Source organism: Amblyomma maculatum, chromosome 3 (assembly GCF_055883805.1).
Source record: "Amblyomma maculatum isolate TAMU_Amacu chromosome 3, ASM5588380v1, whole genome shotgun sequence".
In the NCBI taxonomy this organism is placed as follows: domain Eukaryota; kingdom Metazoa; phylum Arthropoda; class Arachnida; order Ixodida; family Ixodidae; genus Amblyomma; species Amblyomma maculatum.
The window spans coordinates 106,456,103-106,471,676 of record NC_139346.1 but is presented as its reverse complement, the minus strand read 5'-3'; the positions used below and the strand labels follow the sequence as shown (position 1 = coordinate 106,471,676).

Sequence of the window (15,574 nt, the reverse complement as noted above, 5' to 3'; positions counted from 1 at the left end):
GGGCGGGTCTGATCCGATGAATCTCTCGATGGTTATCTTCGGTCTCTAGGTTGTGTAAGAGATTAGACAGCAGTTCGACATTTCCGAGACTGCCGTTTACTCACACGTTCTGTCTCGAGTGGGGCGGCACGCTGCACTCCTGTTTCAGCCGTTTGGCGGCAACGGTGTTTGTCCATGCGGTCACCTTCGAGCCGGGAAGCCTGCTGCTTCTCAGTTTCGGTTTCTCGGCGACTACCCTAAGCTTCGTGATCTACTCGCAAAGCGTTCTCACCGTAGAGCCTAGGCCTATTAGGAGTTGCTTCACGGAGAGCTCACTCAGACATAGTACTCGATAGACGCGGAGAGTGGACATTCACACTAAGAGCAGCGTCCTACGATCCTTAGAATTGCAGCGCGCCAGTGTCGGCGCTCCTGTCTTACCTTACTCTGCGGTGCAAATGTATTCTACTCCGTGGTCCAAATGCACTATTTCACAAACACTAACCGGGCTTTCAGGATGTGCGCCACAGATACTGCGCCATTCCTTTTGTGTAAACCAATTACTAATTAAAGCATAAGTATGTAAAAATGATACATTTATGATGGCCAATAATAACAATTCTAATAAATTAAAATCAGTAATAATTAGTGGGTTAAAAAATAAATTTTCAGTAAAAGTATCAAGGAAAAAAATGGGTCTGGCTTAGCTTATGGTTAAGCCTAGGATGCGAAGCATACTAGCCTAATAAATAAACATTACCTGGCTATACCTGGTTAGCCATTCATAGACAAGACATTACCTTGCTATACCTAGTAAGCCATTTCATAGACAAGAACAACTTATGTGTTACTCTGCTTCTTCCTTTATTTTTCTCAAACCAATAAATACACTATGATGATCAGTAAAGTAATGCTCTTTTCTTCTCCCGTTTCCGTGGCTGTTTGTAACTTGCGCTTTGCGCTCTGGCGAGCCGCCCTCTCCCTGGCCGACATCTCGCGGCTCAACGAGTGCGTCGCCTTTTATAAAACTGCGTGACGTCAGTATCCCCTAGCGGTAGGAGCGGGAGTAAGGTCACCGGCGGAGGCAGCGCGTCCAAGTTGAGCCCCAGCTTTCACAGCTGTTGTGACGTCATATCACGTGGTGCGCCGATGTAGGTCAAGTGGTAGCTACGCGGCCGCGCGCGGCGCAGCAAGGAAGAGCTCGGTTGTGCGGCTAGTATGCTTCGCATAACAAATAAAAAAAATTTAGGTGCAGTTTGGACCACTAACTGCTATGAGGGGATGAGAAAGCCGCGTGGTGGCGGGAAGCCCTCCCCGGCAGCACCTCTTTCTCCGGTTTTTTCACTTCCACCTTCCTCCCTAATCTACCTTGCTCCTGTCTCTTACCGTTAGGTTAAAGTCACGGACCCGGGTTCGAATCCAACCTCGGCGGCTGCGTTTCGATGGAGGCGAAACGAAGAGGCGTCCGTGTGCTGTGCGATGTCAGCGCACGTTAAAGATCCCCAGGTGGTCGAAATTACTCCGTAGCCCTCCACTACGGCTCCTCTTTCTCTCTTTCCACTTTCACTCCCACCTTCCTCCCTTCCCTTACGGCGCGGTTGAGGTGTACACAGAAAATAAGTGAGGCAGTTACCGCGCCTTTCCCTTCCTATAAATAAATCAGTTCTTTTTACGTCACGGTGGTTAGAGATACTGCGCCTTCTTTGAAACACCGCTGATGACTGCTGTCTGCTTCTGTGCTGTGTGATGCTGCGTTCGAGGAAGATCAAAATGAAAGCCATTGCAGGAATGCCTGGCATGCGCAGTGCGAGACCGCCACAGTTGTGACTACTGATTGATTATTTATAGGAAGGGAAAGGCGCGGTAACTGTCACACTTGTTTTCTGTGGACACCGCAACCGCGCCGTAAAGGAAGGGAGGACTGGCTACTAGTGACAGCTACTGGGTACAGTTTGTGACAAATACTGTGCCTTTTTTTTCCTGTACCCAAATTTGGAACAGCGCTGATGCATGCTCTAGTGCGTCTGCTTTTGTATGCTGTGGGTAAGCCGTTCGATAAAGCGCCAAATGAAAGGACGGACGCCTGGATCAAACTCCTACCGAGTTGGTTGATTGGACAACTTTTATTTCCACTGGAAAAGGGTGTCCATGACAGGGAGTCATGCGCCCACGGATTAGAGGCTGGCAGGTAGCCTTTCCTTGTTGCCGCGTCTTCAGCCAGATGGACGGTGCGTCGCTGGATCGCAGGGTCCGCGCTTCGCAGCAGGGTATCCCATACTTATCTACTTACGTTTTGTCCTATCCCTGGAGATTGTGGACACTCCCAAATTATGAGCTCGAGGGTGTCCTTCCCCGCAGTGTTTGCACTGATCATTGTCCCTAAGGTCTGGTAGCGCGTGAAACGCTCAGACTGGGTTCATGAAGGTATTAGTTTGTAGGCGCCTCCACGTGACAGCTTCTTTATTACTTGAGCTAAAATCTGGCGGAGGGAGCAGTCTACGTAAAAATTTATAATGATCGATAATTTCCCCGTAATTTTGCAGACGCTCGTCGTATGCCCAGTGGTCGGGGGGCTCGACGGCTACCCGGAAGTAGAGAGCTCGGGCTAGCTCGTGAGCCGCCTCATTACCAGGGACGACAGCGTGCGCGGGTGTCGATATTAACTGAATCTTCATGTTTAGCATTATTTGGGCAAAAGCTTTGCCTGCATCAGTTGATATCCTCCTGTTTTCAAAATTTTGGATGACAGTATGGCTGTCGCTATTATGAACTTGGCTTCCGTTCCTACGCAAGCTGCCCGGCTACGGCGTCTCTCATAAGCTGAGTCGCTTTGGGGCGTTAAACCCCAGAAAACCAAACCAATGCTACGCAAGCTAGCGCTATCGCAGCTTCCTCCAGTCTCTATGTTGTGGCCTCTGATGGCTGCCGCGGATAACGGCGCCACTCGGCCATCGACTAACGAGGCTACCGCAACACCTGTTCTGCCACTCGCCGCATCGACATAGACTACTTCCTTGGCTTTCACGTTTTCTAAACTTAAAGACTGCACAAAATTTATAATGACTAAACTAAGTACTAAATGGCAGGCTTCATGTGATAATGCAACAAATATCAAGCTACACTTAGTAAAGCCTATAGTTCAAGAATGGAAGTCATCAAGTCATAAAAAGCGCTTTTTGAAGTGATCATGTGTCGCCTCCATGTTGGACATATACATCTCACACACAACTTCATACTCCTCGGACATGAAAAACCTACATGTGAGACATGCAATGAGTAACTGACAGAACACCACATTTTCATATCATGCACAAAATATGAGGAAATCAAGAGGAAACATTTTATGTGTTTCTATAATCAACACATTCCATTTAATCAAATCTACTGCTAGGAGAGAACGCTATTGTCAAAATTTCTTGTATTTTTTTTAAAGAAGTAAAGCTAATAAAAACCGAGTTATTTTAACAAGAACTGCTTTATGCTGAGTTTGGCGCATGATGGCCTTAGTTGCCTATGTGCCATAAAATCCAGCACAACGCAACATCATCATTAATTTCGAGGCACAAAATACTACGCCACTTATGACGTCCTCATTTATTTCAGGGTACTACATACTATACCCCTAATGACTTCATCATTTATTTCAAGGTAGGACACACTACATCACTAATGGCGCCGTAATTTATTTCAAGTTTCGACATACTGCACAATTGATGACGTCATCATTTATTTCAAGGTACGACATACTACACCACTGATGACATCATCAAACCAAAGCGTTACGGACGGACACGATCGTGGCCGCGAGCATGAGTTATTAAAGACTTTCGCCTTAAAATGTCTTGCTGCATGCCATGTTTGCCTGCATAGGCAAACCGCAAAACTGCGGCGGAATGTCAGACCGCGCCAGAATGGTGAATGAGCCGGGTATTTCTACTTTGGTAGTCGAAGAAGCGCGCAATGTCCGACGAGCTGATTTGGAGCGGGAGAGCAGACGCCGTAAACATGAACACTGCCTCTGTGTATATCCTAAAGCGTACCCAAATCGATATATAGAGCAAAACAATTTTAGCGACCAAAAATTAAACAAATTAAACCATACTTTTGCATGTTTAACTCGACTAGCCACGCAACCTGCAGATCAGTGGTCGAGCGGGCTAAGCTAGAAGGAACAGCCAGAGGGCTCCTGGACTAAGAGGTCCTCCTGGGAGTGTTACATTTTTTTATTTAAATAGTTTTTCCTAGTCCTCTTAACTCGATTTACCATTAGTTGAAACCCTGCTAATTTTTTGACATTGACAACTTTATGTCTAGCATGCACCTGATACAGGATCGTTGATTGCCTTGTCTGACTTGTCATGGGTAATAACTTGTGGAGTGGTTGGTTTGTATGGAACGTATGGCTGATTTCATTTATATCGATGAGCATGTGCATGTAGTATGGTAAAGTGCATGACTAAGCGTATGACTTAATGCTTGCTCATGTTAATCAGGTCGTGACTCATCGCGACTAATAATTTTGGCGGTGATTTATTTATGGGCTATGTTATGAGTAGAACCCATGCATCACAGTAATACGTCACGTCATGACTTTTTTGGGGGGTCTATAGCTCTTAATTTCCAGAGCAACGGACACGGTATTCCGGCACGCCTGCGATAATGAAATATGAAAGATTATTGCCTTCGAAGAAAGTAAATAGCGCAAGCAGCAAATCAGAGCACTGGAGTGCATAGCAGTATGGTTGCGCAAAGTGAAATTTGAATAAGACATCCTACAGACTAAACAATTTCTCACCCTTAAGGGTGAAAATTGGCTTGTCCCCAGACGCTCACCCTTTCTTACCTAAAGGGTGCAACCAATAGGGTGCAAAAAATAGGGTGAAGATACCGCACCCTTAAAGAAGGGTGCCCAGCTTAAAATTTTAGAGGGTGCAATTGTTGCACCCTTCTCTAAGGGTGCACTTTTTCCTTTGCACCCTAACGAAATAGGTGGCAAAAGGGTGCACCGCATAGATTCGCCCTGAAGCAGTAGCCTGGGATTGATATGCGGCAGGAATTGTAAGCATAAATATAGAACTCTGTGGGCCCATATTCTTAGTTTGCATTGTTTTCGCTCTCAACAGGTTGGTACAAACACAGGACATCCTTGTCAATGCTGACTGGCAACCAAACATACATCTTTGAAATGCTTTAACCATTGCAAGAGAAAGTGAAAATGACACTTCAGACAGGTCAAGGGTGCATGAAAACTCATATTCAAAAGTTTTCATGCACTCGTGATCTGTCCGAAGTGTCATTTTCCCTTTCCCCTGCACTGGTTAAAGCATTGCAGAGAAGTCTGCTCGGTTGCTAGTCAGCATTGACGAGGAGTTCCTGTGTTTGTATCAATAAGTTGAGGGCAAAAACAATGCAAATAAGAATATGGGGCCACAGAATCCTATATTTGTGCTTGCATTTCCTGCCAAACATCAATCCCAGGCTTCTGCTTCAGGGCAAGTCTATGAAGAACATCCTATAAGCATCTAACAAAAATACTTTCCATGTTTAGGTATATGTAATTTTGATGAGGCACAATGACATGTATAGTGCTCAATTTGAAGGTCTATCTGTGCATGTCATGGAGATGCTTGGCAACTGTTCAGACAAGCATGCTGAGCAAAAACATACCAAAAATAGGGCATGGAGATTCTTGAAACAATAATGGGAAAAAGTGTGTGCTGCAAAGTTACTCAGAGGCAGCTTTACAATCATATACAAGTGAAACCTACAGTTTTGGTAGCAAAGTTTATCCACACTATCAGCAAGTTATTTGGCTGGTTTATAGGGTTGGACAACTCAAAATTACTTGGAGGAATGTCTACAATTTATTAGTGTAGTATCACAACATAATGACATGTCAGAGCAAGAGCAAAATAGTGCATCACTTATTTAGTGCATGGCACCCTCTCCTACACAAATGGCTAAGAATTGTGTAGATATACAAAAAAAGGCATGTATATTTATGACAAGACAGTAGAACATACAACTCCTAGCACATGAAGATTGAGATACTTTAGGTGACTGTTCACGAACTTGGTAGCCACCACTCTAGGTACAATGCATAATGAAAGAAGAGGCACCTAGAACATGTGTTGTATAGCTTGCAGTCATACTGAATGTTGAAGACCATGTTGGCGGACAGAGCCGCTGCCAGTCACTCCACCCACTTGTCGTAGAGAACAGCTTTTCACGGTTCACCTGGATGCGCAGCAGGTCGACATCTTCAATATTTTCCCCAGAGTATATGCTGACAGGAGTAGCTGGTACACGAGTCCTGCAGTGGCAATAAAATATTGCATCAGTGCCGATTGTTGAAGAGGTGTTCTTGCAAAAAAAGTTGGAAGTGCACAGGAAGACACACTTTAGTAAAGACGACACAGGACACGCACTGTCCCGTGTGTCCTGTGTCGTCTTCACTTGGGTTTGTGTCTTCCTGTGCGCTTTTACCTTTCGTCAAGTTGAAATGCATCGTCTAGCCCAGCTTTAAGATTTGTTAAAGTATTCCTTCAAACCCACTTCTTTTATAGCTACTCAAATGCTACAAATTATCTCTGTATAATACAAAGAATGTTAACAAATAAAACGGCTTGTTTGATATTTATGCACACAAAAGTTGCTTAAGCCAAATGTAAATTTGTGGGCAAAAGCCAGCAAACCTACAATGTCTAAATTGGCAGCTTTCGTCTTTTGTAATTATTCCAAATTTACTCATGTCAATATGTTTGTAAGTCCATTAAACACTGATGAAAATACACGACACAATTTCTTTGCCAACTGTAATCTGCAAGTTATTTAGAGATGTCATTGCAAATTCGTTATGAAACAGAAAAAAAAATGGCACGAGTGCAGGTGGAATGCTGACAATAGGTATGCGTGAAGAACGCACATTTTAAAGTTTAGCCTTTAGTTGAAAGCAGCATTTTTTTTCACGTTGTATGATTGGGAAACTGCTCTACCTGCAGATACAATGTGCCACCTCCTCTTGCTCACAGTTCTAGGGCTCTTTGATGCTTCCGTTCTCTTTACCGTCATAGCTCTAAAGGAATTATTTTCTTCTGCACAATACAATTTTAAATGCTACATGGTAAAGCTTATAACAAATCCTGAAGACAGTAAGCTACGGAATCAAAATGACATTCAGCAGCTCTCCATAATATATTTTTAGTTCTTTAGATCACCTTTTATATATGGTTTTACTTTGCATGTAGATTGACAGGACTACTGTTAGTCTTTCAGATTATAGACTCCCTTTTGGGCGGTAGAGGCCCATATAACTGTGGCCATTACCTGCACATAAACATACTACTTGTTATAAAATGATCCAGGATAGAACAAGAGCAAGGTGACTACATAGCATGAAAGAGAATTGAAGGGTAGCAGAAAAGCTTCAGTTTGCAAGCCAAGCCAAAGGTTTAAAAAGGCGCTTGTCTATCTGGACACCATGAGCATCACTGGCAGGGAAGAACGTTTTACTTCCCAAGAAGAAAACTGAGAAAAGGAGGGAGGGGAGAGAAAGAGGGGCAGAGCGAGAAGTGAAATTATGTTTGTCTGGGTATTAACTTCTTTGACTTTGGTCTGGGTGGTCTATCACCAAAAAACAAAATAAAAAGGTGGAAGTAGCAGGGAAAACTACAGTATGGGGTAGAAAAGTCAGCATCTAAAGCAGGTTCAACGCTGGCACATGTTTCTTGAAAGGAAAAGGCAATACAGCTGCAGTTAAATAGTTGTTAAGAGCTATTTGGAAATGGTTAAGTACTAGCATAGGCTAAGAATGCCATGCAAAACATAAATGAAATGCTGAGGAGAAAGGACAACTGAAAAAATAAATTTGAGTGAGCCTTACCTGCCAAAAAAGGCATTATCAGACGAAAGATTCAGGGGTAACCAAAGTCACCAGTGATAAAGAGGAAATGTTTAAAAGACACGTTGAGCTTATGCTAGTGGAGATACACTTGCTGTAAATAAATTGCACCATTCATGGTGCATGTGACTGCCTTGCCAACTACTTATGGTGTGGGGGGATGGTATTTAAGGGATTCAAACGTTCCTTTCGAGATATTTATTTTCCACTGCTCTAAATTCATGGATTAGAAATGGCTCCCTATAGTTGGTTTTTGTAGAATTAAAGCTTACTAGAGATAAATACCCTAATTTCATCAAAATTGTGGCCAATTTTATTTGGAGGCTATAGACTGCATTAAGGAAGGTTTTGCTTGTGCCTGCCCGACGACTATTTCATGTTATGCTCATTCATTGCCCTGTCTCTCCAATTTTTGTTTATCTAGACAGTAGGTAATGAATACTTATTCCAGTGCAAACTCAACGTGTTTACCCAAAGTTCTGTCTTTTTATATTTTTTCTTCTTGATAATGTTTGATAATTTTTCACTATTCACGTGCGACATATAATTCTTTTTTTTATCACTACACTCCTGGACACCTAACGCTGGTATATAATTCGCCACCTCCGGAATGCTTTTCAAAAGTACTCTGCTGCTGCTGCTGTAGCCCAGCTCAGGGAAAGCTCTTTAAAAGATAACATTCTCTTAACCCTTAGCGCTATTCTCCTTCCCTCCTCTGCTTTCTTCTTGTAAAACAAAAGCATATGCAAGCTCCACATCTGATGACCACACTGCCAAGATGAGGACAAGTACCTTTATTGAAATGCTGGCTTCTGGACTGAGGCTCACCCTCAATTCTTGCTTAGTATTCTTGGAAACAATGTGTACAGATAATGCAAAATACAAAGGATAATCATTATTTTATTGTCTTTTAAGGTCCTCTAGTTGAAGAGAGGTAACTTTGAAAAGTGTCAGTAGTCTTACAGTTTAGATTCTGCAGGCACCAAGAAAGAAAAGCCATATACACATTTATAACACTTGAAAAATACAAATAAAAGGAAATGAAAGGCAAAATTAGCATGTGCTCATGCTCCAAGTGAAATATAAGCTGCCGACTGAACTTGGAAGGGTCGCATTTAATGAGCGAGTGGTCCAATATAATGAATTTTTTTCATCAGTGATAACAGGAGAACTCCATATGAGAGCTGCAATGATGCTCATAGGTGGCAGTAGAGCTATGTCCCAAACAGCAGAAAAAAAAATGGTTATAAAATACCTTTAAGCGAGGGATTTCTCTTCTATGTACTGTTGTGAGCAGAATTAAGATGATTTATTGATCTTATTTCTGTACTGTTTGCCAGGTATTGGTAAAAAAGTGGTAGTAGTAGCTTTCTGAAAAGCGGGCAAGGTAACCTTATAAAGTGAAATAAATGTTGTGGTTCCGGTTACAGAATTAAGCCTAATGCATAATGGCCTTAACAGCCTATGTGCCATAATGCTCAATACACCACAACATTGCAGCCGGTTAAGCAGCTTCATGATTTACTGAAATATGAAATAGCTGTCATTGAAAAAAGCAATCTACAATATCATATCGGTGTATTCAGATAAGAACTGTAATTGAGGTCCTATGACCATTTTTTGTTTTCAGTGAAATTGTTATATGTGGTGGGCAATTATCTCTGCACAAATATGGGTTTAGTTTTGCAAGGTGTGGTGTACTTTCTTTGGGAAAAAGTCGTATATCGCTGCAGGTGAAAAATGCAGTTTTGCTATTTAAAAATGTTGAAAGTTTGGAGACCTGCTGCTAGCGTACTAAAAGCTTGCCAGCTATTCTTTTTATGCACTAAATCTATGCAAATTTTACTTTTATGGGAGTTATTAAAAATATGTTTTGTTGTTGTAGTTGATGTAGTAAAAAATCCGGAACTTTGCTCCAGAGGCACCACGCTACAAAAAATCCATTTTCAACCTTAAATAGGGGCATGATGACCATATTTTTATGAAGCCTTTTTTTCGTTTATAAATCCGATAATTTACTTATTTTCAGGCAAAACAAGGAGCTCTAGACTGCCCTGCGTGTTCTTGCCAATGGATCAAATCTGCCCAAGATTTGAAAACCGCAAAAATGTAAAAATTTGATTTCAACTTTTTTTAAGTATCATCGATTTTTATGAAAATCCCTCTCAAGAATTCTTAGTACCTAATGAATATTACAGCTTGAAGAAGGGCTGCATTATATTGTTTAACATTATAAAAAAAGTTCAAAATGGAGCACTGGTTTTGAAGCTTGTTAATATTCAACCCTACATTCTGGCACAACTAAATAAAGTGCTGCCACTAAAACTCTCTGCACATTATCGTGGCCTAGTTCGCTATTTCTCAAAAAATTGGAAGTTCTAGACTTGCTTGTTCTTCTTCCATATTATCTTGCAATTGGCAAAAATTTCAAACTACAAAAAAAAACAGACAACTGTGACTTGAATTTCAAAAACTACAGCATCTTCTTTTTCATTGAACTCCGATAAAAACAATCCTTGGTACTTTATAAACATCTGGTACTAAAATGTGTTCCGCTATGTAAGCTAAAGGTATAAAAATAAATATAGAACTGAACGCATGTTGTCTCTGTAGAAATGTTTATGGCTTCCTCTTAAGAAGTAGGAGTCAAAAGTTCAATTTATTATTTGCTGAATTTAGTTTCATTCTAACATATGCAATATCCAAAGCCTTCTCAACACTTATAAAGTCACTTTTCTGCTTGTTGGCAGTGTTGATTGCTTGAAATGGATTAAATTCGCTATTGCTTAAAATTTCATGGCAGAACGCCAGAACGGTTTAACTTGGTCTAACTTTTTTCTATATGATATTTTACTTGATGAGCTCCCAATTTTGCATCAAATTAAGGAAATAAGCAAAGAATCTGAATAACAAACAGAAAAAGATTTTAATGCTAACGACATAATACATTAAGGCCATATATAAGTTTGAAAATTGACTTTTTTGTAGCGCGCTGTTTCTGGAGTAATGTTTGCGATCTTTTACTAACTCAAGTGCAACAGAAAAGCAGGTTTTTAATCATTCTCATAGAGGTAAAGGTTGCATAGATTCAGTGGGTAAAAAGGGATGGATGACAAAATTTCTATACACTAGCAGCAGGTCTCCAAAGTTGCAACTTTCTGAAAGGGCAAAAATGGCATTTTCCACATGTAGTGATTTACAATTTTTTTTTCCAGAGAAAACTACACCATGTCATGCAAAATTAAGGTTCATTTTATTGTATCGAGACATTTGCCCACCACATATAAAGATTTCATTGAAGACAAAAAATGCCCATGGGACCTTGATTACCGTTCTTATCTGAACACACCCTTATCATCATCATATGTGCAGATTTCCTATGCTTCTCATCAGTGTGCAGAATGAAACAGGTATTCAATTTGCCCAGCCTTTTTTAGTGCGCCAGCACAAAATGGCCAACAGCCAAATGTACCTTCAATTATTCATAGAGCAGGAATTAAGAGTTAGTTAAGCGAGAATTTTGTATTCTGTAAGTTCCAACTACATTAAAGCTTTTCAGATAAATTGTACGGAATGCAGGCAGGCTACTATGTGTGGTCTAGGGTTTAGTTCCGCGTCTCCTGATAGGCCATGTAGGTGTATGAATTATGCTAATCAGCAACAAATGTCAAAGGAGGTGATATATAAAAATTGAGAATAGTTTACCAGTCTCGTAACTAACCTGAGTTGAAAACGTGACTGCATGGCTCCATTCTCTCTAGTTGCAGGCGGGTGATGGCTTGAATAAATATACCAGAGCTCAGAGGGCGTGCAGCAGTGCAGTCGACAGGCAAGAAATGGTCTGAAGCTGGATCCACAGAATGCACTGCAGCTTGAGCCACCTTGTCCTTGTCAGTGATGAGTGGTGACATAGAAGAGGGTTCCAAAGTAGCTGCAGGTAAAGTAGACAAGCCTGTATTAAAAAAGACTGATCAGCAGTAATAATGGCATTGGCATGCCCTAAAGTGCAATCAGATTTGGCAAAAAAGTATTTTGAAAAATGTAAAAGTAAGTTACATATTCAGTTATATGACCACTGACAGAAATATACTCCACAAGAGTGCGGAAAGAAGCTGGAGCACATTATGCAACTTTTGATGCACCATTCTGCACAATATTGCTCCCTTTACTAAAATATTACAAGAGATAGCTTTTTGATTCCCAGAAAAAAAAAAGAAAAAATAGTATTGGTCAGAAATTCTGCTAACTTTTAGCAGGCATTTTGCAGCAACATGAGTGCCAGTACAACACAGGCATTTCCAGAGTTCTAAAACATGCAGATCTTTGTATACTTGCCCACAGAAGGAATGAAAAAAAAAAAATCCTATTGAATAAATGGTGTTTAAGAAAGTTGTTTTTAAATATCTTGGCAGAAACTGTGGAAGGAAACCAATTGATGAGATGTCATCCACTAGTTCAAAAAACAATAATGACAGCATAAAATTCAAATGTGAAACCTTACTTTTGGCACCAAAAACAAAAAATGGAGATGTGAATATCGGACGGTATGAATGTGATCCAAAGGAAATTTAGCAAGGACCACTTATCAATGGGGCTTAGTATATTTCCTTTAGGAATCTAGTGTGTACCAATTTTTGTAAAAAATCGTTCTTTATTGCAAGGCATACTATCACACGAAAGGAAGAAAAAAGAATGCGAGCCATAAAACCGAGGAGGTTAAGTTTTCATAATTCAGGGACTGAACAAAAATAAAAAATGTAGAAAATATGCAATCTTTTTTTGTCTGCTTCTAGAGCGGTTTGTCAATTTTAATCTCATTTTGCTCGCAAGACTCATAAAGCAATGTTTTACTGACTACGAAATCCATAGCTTGTGTCGCGCAAGAACAGCTCCAGGAAGAGGCCAATTTGAAGCCATGACTGCGATCCATCGGCCTGTGCCCAAAGCAAGCACAGTATGAAAACAAAACAAAACGAAAATGCTGATTCAAAACCAAATGCAAAAACTGAAAACAAAGAAACTAGCTGGCCTACATAATGGCTATTGTAACAGGCAAAGAGAACTGCTCCAAAAAGTAGATTTAAGGAAAAGAGCGAAGAAAGTGAACATTTGGTCAGAACAAAAAACATAGCAACACTGTCACAGCAACTTACTGCACGCTTTTTGGCCTAGAATCCAAGCTGTCAGCTTCTACTTGAATGCAGAAGCATCACCTGCAAATATCCATTCATTGTAATGCCTACTACTGACAACACAAAATATAAAGGACTGTAGGAAGCAAGCGTAAAAACCATAAGAAAAGCATCACAACCCAAAACCAAGACTTCATTCGCCAGGAAAGCGGATACAAGACCCTATCGATAAAATCAGCTCATATTGCTGTTAAAAATGTAAATCCTGTTGGGGAAAAATAACATCGGCTGGGCATAGTAGCCACTCAAAATGGTATTTTGTAAATTATGCGGTTTAAAGTCCCGCAGAGGCAAATGGGATATGACCATACAGGATGGCTAAAGAATATTTTTAGACCTCAGTAAATCCGCTACACGCACTCACAAGGCACCATACCATGCGCTTCTCTATTTCACCTCTATTTAACCTGCTACCTAGGGATGATCAACGGAGCGGAAAAGCCGCGATGACGGATGGGAAAGTGGTTTGAGTTCCTACGTCCGCAAAGTGCTAGCGTTATCTCGAAAGTCAGCTAAACATTTTATGTACCAACACAGTGCGTTTCCTTTACTTTGCCCCATAACGAGAATTAGCACTAATAGAAACGAGTACAACGAGGCCGAGACTGACAAATCAGCGCTCATCACCCAACTTCCATTCGTGAACCTCCTGCGCGTAAGGCAAGAAAGCACAGCATGATTATTATTTTTTTTTTTTTTAGCGAAGGAGTTCTATTTTCTAGCAGCAAATCTGCGAAAATAATCACCGCGACATCCAACTTCATGAGCGTTATTTTTGCAGCCAGCTGAAATCAAGCGCGTTCCGTTTCAGCCCGTTCTGTCACGTTCCCAAACAAACGACAAACAGTGTAGCAACGCGGTAGGCCATTGTTACTGTTCCCGCACTGCCCGCCTCGGAATGTGATTGAGTATGCTTACCTTTACAGACGATTGCGTAAGCCGTCCGGAAAGCTGTTCGCCTTCGCACCACCGGTGCCGAATCAACGAGTGGGTTCAGTTGGTCAAGCAGAAAAACATTTTCACGCATTCTTCCTTCGAGCTTCTCAAACTTGACACGATGAGCCAGCCAATACGCTTGAGCAAAGCAAAGAGCACGAATACTGAAAACTAGCCGGCACGATTAATGCCCGTTTGCCCGAAACATCACATCACAGGCGTACACACTTCTGCAACAATTATGCACGCGAAACGCAGCACATTTCACGACCGACGATTCGCAATCGATGCTGCAGATTAACGATCGTCGAAACGTGGTCAAGTCCGCAGCGTGCAAGCCGCCATGTTGGCGAGAGCAAGGTAGCTACCGGCGGCCGCCTGGCGGTGAAAGGGTGAAAGCATAGAGTATAGTTCGTTTCTGTTTCAGTTTCGTTACAAAAATGAAGCTTGAGTGTTTTCTGTTTTGTAGTGTTATTTCTAGTGCCTTATTTTGGCATAAAGGCATATTGACGGCAGCAGAAATCGGAGCAATACCCAGGAAATTGCCAGTTGGGGGCAATGTGAAATAACGACCTGTTGCTTGCTTTGCACTGAGTTTGAAAAGTGCACGTGCCAGTTCAGATGACATCATTAACACGATTCTCATTTTCCGGTGGTGGATCAGCGAAGCCGAACAAAGTGCCCATGAAATTTTGTTGTAGAAAATCAGTAGTTTCGAAAACGAGACAACTGTCTAAAATATATAATCGACAGCACAGCAAATGAAGCAGCAGAATTGGAACCCGAGTAGGAAGTCCGTTGTCTATTGTGCACAGAAGTGCCTCGCTATGCGTGCAGATAATACGGTGCTGAACAAAGCTGCCTGGTAGATGTGCCGACAAAGATGAGACGACGCAGATAACTTTCTCTTTTCTCCTTTCTAATTTAGTGCTGCGCGTCGTTTCCTACGCATTTTAAAGGAGTATAGACACTTCATTTTTGAATTCGTGTTTTATCATTTGTAATAATGCGTAAGAGATTACTGTATATGAATCGTCTTATGATATTCGCTTACGCTCGCTGTATAATTTATAATCGAATTTCTTTTATCAACAGTTTTGGCTTCGCTTTCAACAGTCGATTGATTGATTGATTAAAACTTTATTTTCCATCGATTTAGGAGGCCCCCTACTCCCCGCTCCTGGCACGCAGGCCTGAGGAACGGGGGCTGGAACCTCCGCGACTAAGGACTAAGGCGTCTAGCTATGGCTATGACGTCACAGTCAAGTCTAGGTCACGTGAGGCATGAATAAAACAGCGATAAAATCGCTCCAGTGTTGTTTTAATTCAGCAGAAAACTAAAGCCGTCTTTCTTGGAGGACAAGAATTACAAAAGATGAAGCGTCTGCAATTATATTGCTGTTTTTTCAGGCCGAGCGTCACGTAGATTTGATTGTGATATCACAGCCATCTTTCAGCTGCTGAAACCAAAACTAGCAAGAAATGCAAAAAAAAAAAAAAATACTGAGGTGGCCGTAGGCAAAAGCCGATTGGTAATCCATATATAGGAATGTCTTGCGCACCTTAA

General features: G+C 41.4%; 1 long non-coding RNA gene across 1 annotated transcript; it reads right to left on the bottom strand.

The window, feature by feature from the left end:
• Nucleotides 1–6,195: 6,195 nt before the first annotated feature.
• Nucleotides 6,196–14,031, bottom strand: LOC146195495 (uncharacterized). Its single transcript, XR_014705581.1, has 4 exons — nucleotides 13,990–14,031; nucleotides 13,033–13,092; nucleotides 11,601–11,810; nucleotides 6,196–6,292 (listed from the first exon to the last, which is right to left on the bottom strand). It is a non-coding gene; the product is annotated as an uncharacterized LOC146195495 (long non-coding RNA).
• Nucleotides 14,032–15,574: the final 1,543 nt, after the last annotated feature.